The 6,001-nt window shown below is 28.5% G+C and overlaps 1 pseudogene; it reads right to left on the minus strand.

Annotated features, from left to right (window-relative positions):
* Window positions 1-4,163: 4,163 nt before the first annotated feature.
* Window positions 4,164-5,480, minus strand: LOC107478639 (uncharacterized; annotated as a pseudogene).
* Window positions 5,481-6,001: the final 521 nt, after the last annotated feature.

The raw sequence follows: 6,001 nt of genomic DNA on the forward strand, positions 1-6,001 counted from the left end.
TAGTTTTATTATAAATTATATTTTTATATTATATTACAGATTTAATTTTCATCATAAATGATAAACAGGAGCGATTGAACTTAATAAAAACTAATCCGTTAACAATAATTTCAGGTAAAATTATAAATTAAAATCTGCTTAAAACTAAATAAATACGTGTTATATTAAGAGTACACAGAATACATATAGTCTTACTCTCTAAAGATAGATTTGGCTCATTTACTAAAGATAGATTTTTTTTTTCCTTATAAATTTGTGAGTTTAAATTTTATTTTCAACAATTTTTAAATCATACAATTTTATATTCTCCTTCTCTTTTCTTAACTTTCACAATATTTTTAAGAAACTAAATTTTTTTTAAATATTTGTTTCACCAATTTATTAATGTAAATTATTTTTAAGATAACATAAATAAAATTAAGATATTTCATATATTTCTAATTTTCAAAATTAATTTATCACATTAACATTATTTTATCTAATTTTATCTTATTATATATAAATAATTTAATAAATTTGACTAATAAATATCATATTTATAAAAAATTTAAATGATAAGAAATTTTTATTAAAAAAATTAAAAATTAAATTTTATTATAATTAAATAGTTTGTCTTAAATTTTTTGCCTCCCCAAAAAAATTTTTCAACCTCCGCCATTGATGATAAGTATACATATATCCTTTTTTATTTGCAAACAAAAAAAAGTAACAAAATGTTGTTATATATATCTTATTTGCTCATATATGTTTAATTTACAGCATAAATAAAATCAAGTCATTGAACAAATAAAAAAATATTTAGCATATAATTTGATTCAATTTAAAATATAAAATCAATATAATTTGTTATAATTTAAATTGTATTGAGATATTTAAAAAATATTTATAAACAAAATTAATATCAAATTATATTACTTATCTTATTTACTGTTATGTTATGTGTATATTTATCTTATTTGTAACGATAATGAAATAAATAATAATGTGCAAAATTATAAATAATTTAAAAATACTTACACATGTAAAATAAAAATTTAATTTATTTATTTGAAAAAAAAACATCTGCCCAGCAATAGCATGATCTGATCCGAGATTAATGTGTCTGATTTGATGTCCAAAAATCCAATAACAACTACGAAGCCGCCCCCAACGGCAAGGAACAGCGACCACAGTTTGGTGCCACCTGTCCCGATTAGTCATATTGACACGATCGTTGTCTTTCTCACAGCTCTAAAATCTCAAATTAAGTAATAAAATGATAATTTCGTGCCTTTTTCTATACGTCGGCACCATATTATTGGTGCACCAATTTTCCCTCTCTTTTCTCTTTCCCATTCAATAGTCAATACTAACCATTCCTTTATACGTTATTTCATTTTTAATTTGATTTTGATTCTTTTCTACATGCATCCAAATTGTTTCTTACTGGCAAAAAAAATCAATTAAGCGAATGATGACATGGACACTTTAAGTTGTGGTGGCCCTGGTGATTGCTGATTAATGCAATGTTATCACCACTAATAATGTCTTTAGTTGATGTAATTGTTGTTACTTAAACTTGAGCACCTAGAGAAAGCATTGCAAGATCCTAAAAGACAAACATAAAAATGAAAACGAAGTCCCATAACCAAGCAACAACCTGCGTCCCCACATACTAAAGTGACAATTCGGAAGAAAAGAAATGCAAAGAGAAGAAGAATTAGCGGCTAATCAGTTTATTCTATTTTGACAGATATATCTATATTACTTTAATGATGATTATACGAATATCATTACTTTTGTTTTCTTTTTATTCTCAAAATTTTACTTAAAAAAAATCAAAGGATCTTATGTAAGTCATCTTTTATGGACATATATATGTGTGTAAAAAACGTCCACATTTACAAATTTTAGTGATCATGCTTGAGACAATTGTTAGCAAAATCTTATTTAATTTATTCTTTCCATATTATTAGTATATATCAGTAAAATATTAATTAGAGAAATTTTCACTCTGTTTTCGTGAAAGATGTTAAAATGGCACTTTTTTTATTTGTAAAATGTATATTCTCTTTTTTTTTTAATTTTTAAAATACTTTTTTTGTAATCTATTTTAAATTTTTTATGCTAACTAATGTTAACTTTATCTATTTTATAAGAAAAATAAATTGTTTTTTACAAAAATACTATTTAAAAAAAATATTTTTTTGTTATTAACTTTTACTTAACAAAATACTCTTTAATTATTAATTTTTCGATATCAATATATATTAATATTAAATAAAAAATATTAATAAAATTATTTTCTGATATAAATATATATTAATTGTTATACATATTATCGATGATAAAATTTTTTATATTTAATGTTAAAATAATATATATTGACATAAAAAACTTAATAGAAAAATAAAAAAATAATTATTAACAAAATTTTGGTAAAATTATAATTTAATAATTAAAAATTATTGAAGGGAATCTTAAAAAAATAATTTAATTATTATATTTTTTAAAAAAAATTTTTGGTAAAAATAAAATTTAATCAATAAAAAATAATTTATTAAAGAGTATTTTAGTAACCAAAATTTAATGACAAAAATTAAAATTTTTGCTAAAGGGTATTTTTGTAAAAAATAATTTCTTGAAAAATGAATATAATTAATATTAGTTAACACAAAAAATTTAAAATGGATTAAAGAGAAGGTTTTTTAAAAGTTATAAAGGAGGAAAATGTATATTTTATAAATAAAGGGGAGAAAAGTGACATTTTAGTATCTTTTAGAATAGGACAAGACAAGACACTGATTGATAGAGACAGAAAATTTTGTATTCTTGTATTCTGTTTGGTGATAAACTATAACAAATTATGAAAATCCAATTTATTCTCATTCTTTTCTTTCAAAAAATTTGAGATAAAAAATATAATTATAAAAAATTAACAAGAATAATGAAAGAAAAAATAAAAAATAAATTGTGTCCCTTGTTAGTGTCTTCGCATTCTTCCTGTCAAGATGGACACAAAATACACTAATTCAGTATCTTTAGACACATTGTCTCTGTCCATATCTCTTCTATCAAACACGATTTTGTGTCTCTGTATCCCTGTCTCAATGTCCTGTATTTATAAACAAACGCAGTCTTAAGAGAGGGAAGTAAAATTTTCCCTATTAATTATAAAACTAAAAATAATAAATATTATAAATAAAAGTAACGTCAACACACTTTTTCTCTCTTTCGAATAATAAAGTACGCACAAAAACCCCTCCCCCCTTTTGAGGGCAATCGCTGCCGCCTCAGTCTAGACAGCGGCGGCCCTCCATCTCCTCTCTTTTCTTCCACACACCAAGCTTCTTCTTTCTCTCTTTTTCCTTTTCTTTCTCTTATTTATCTTTTTTGTCTCTTTTCTACTCTTTTTTTTCTTATATAAAGAATTTTTTTCTCTCTCTTATTTCAAATATGGAAAAGACTTTTTTTTCTCTTCTTTCTTTTTTTTCTTTTCTTTCCACATTCTCTTTCTTTTTATTTTTGGTTTTTGATTTTTGGTTTTTGGTTGTATTTGGTAGATCTAGTGCGACAATAATTTTCTAGTAGTTATTCTTTCTGATTTGTAGTGTAATAATTTCTTTTCCATGGTGTACTAGTTTTCTTTTGTGAGTAATTTTTCTTCTGTGATAAAAATTTTGATATGAGAAAAAGACATTTTTGAAGAAAAGTATATATTCAAAGAACTCTTTACAAATCTAGTAAGTGATCATAGAGTCAAAGAAAAGTTATCCTACTGTGTACATCTATGTAAATTTAAAAATAGAAGAGACTAAGACCATCTCCAGTAGGGAACTCATCCCAATTCCTATTTATGGCCCACCTGTTATAAAAAGTAACTCCACATCAATTTTTGCGTCATTAACAGTAAATAGGAACTCAAAGCATCTCTCTCTTCTCCATTAGGAGGAACTAACTTTAGTCCCTGTTGTGGTCCCACTTAATTAATTAATTAAAATACTTGTAATTAATGTAATTAATTTTTTTAATAATATAATTTAAATATTTAAATTTAAAAATAATTCACTATTAAAAGATATTAATATTAAATAAATTCATATATAACAATAATACACAATACATAATTCGGGGTTACACTAATTTGTAAAATTACTTAATACAAAGAAAAACACAATTAAACTCTATAGTTGACGACAAGCATTGTGAAATTGCCATATGTGTTCAATCAAGTCCTCCTTCAATTGTCTATGCTGCTACCTATTTCGAAGTTGGGCATTTCTTTGAAGAAATTGATGTTATGGTGCAAAATCTTCCTCTCCCAGCTGAGGTTGTGATAAGCCATTTTCAACATCATCATACTCTAAGCCTTGAGCAAAATTTCCTGCATAGCTGTCTCTTTCATCCTCAACAATCATATTATGCAATATAATACAAGCTCTCATTATGTTGGCAAGCTTTTTCTTTTCCCAAAAACGAGCTGGACCACGTATAATTGCAAAGCGTGCTTGCAACACTCCGAATGCTCGTTCCACATCTTTTCTTTGCCCTTCTTGGTATTGTGCAAATAACTTGCGTTTCTCACCTTGTGGCTTTGAGATTGATTTGACAAATGTGGCTCATTCAGGATAAATACCATCTGCTAAATAGTATCCCATTGTATAATTATTACCATTAATAGTATAATTTACCTCCGGAGCACGGTCATTTAGAATATCATCAAACACTGGAGAACGATCTAACATGTTGATATCATTATTTGAACCAGAAACTCCAAAGAACGCATGTCATATCCAAAGGTCTGAAGATGCTACAACCTCAAGTACTATGGTTGCAACCCCACGATAACCACTCATGTACATACCTTTCCACGCCTTTGGACAATTTTTTCATTGCCAATGTATGCAGTCAATGCTACCCAACATGCCAGGGAAGCCACGACCCTCCGCCATTTGTAGCAGGCGTTGTACGTCATTTGGATTGGGTTTTTTCGCAAGTATTCATCCTGGAACACGGAAATGACACCTTCAACAAATTTTTCCAAGCATTCAATTGTAGTGCTCTCGCCTATGCACACATAATCATCAACAGCATCAGCTGCTACGCCATATGCTAACATCCGTATCGCAGCGGTACATTTCTGAAGTGGCGACAAGCCTCTTCTTCCAGTTGCATCAACCCTCTGTTGGAAATACGGATAGACGTTTGAGAGAGCGTCTACTACCCGAAGGAACACATCTCTTCTCATTCGAAATCTCCGTCGGAAAATGTCAGCATTATACACCGTCTGCAAAGTAATCTTGGAAAAGGCGATCATGTCCTGCTTCTCGATCTCTGTTGATCCATCTACGAGGAATTGGGATAGGGCTTCTATCGATATCTTCTTCTTCTGAATTTTCGAGTAAATACTCATTGATCCAGTTATCTATGAGTGTGTTATCTTGCCGTCTTCTTTTGCCATACAAAGCCTCATTGAACATATCATCAAAATTTCTAGCCATATGGAGAAATGTAATTTTTAGTTCTCTGTCGAGGTGAGAAACAAGAGTTGAAGTGGAGTTGTGGAGTTATTGATAGTTGATATTTATAAGTGTGTCTGCAATAAGTACCTTAACGGCTAGTTTTGTAACGGCTAGTTTTGCAACGGCTACTTTTGCAACGGCAACTTTTGCAACGGCTAGTTTTCCTTAACGGCTACTTAACGGCTAGTTTTGCAACGGCTACTTAACGGCTAGTTTTGCAACGGTCACTTTCATGAACAATAACGACACAATAATAAAGTTTATAAGCCAACTCTTTTATATCATCAGCGTTCGAACCACTCCTTATGTTTCGACTAGCTTGATCGTAGCAATAAGCAAATTGTGCAACAGCCTTGTTGATCTTATACCATCGTTTCTTACATGCAACTACCCCCTTGTCATGTCGGTGCAAAATTCTACACAGTAGCTATGAATTCGACTCCAAAATATTTCCCCCTTTTGATCGGTACCAACTACAGGGTCAGTTGAAACATTTAACC

The sequence above is a fragment of the Arachis duranensis genome, chromosome 3 (genome assembly GCF_000817695.3).
Source record: "Arachis duranensis cultivar V14167 chromosome 3, aradu.V14167.gnm2.J7QH, whole genome shotgun sequence".
NCBI lineage: Eukaryota > Viridiplantae > Streptophyta > Magnoliopsida > Fabales > Fabaceae > Arachis > Arachis duranensis.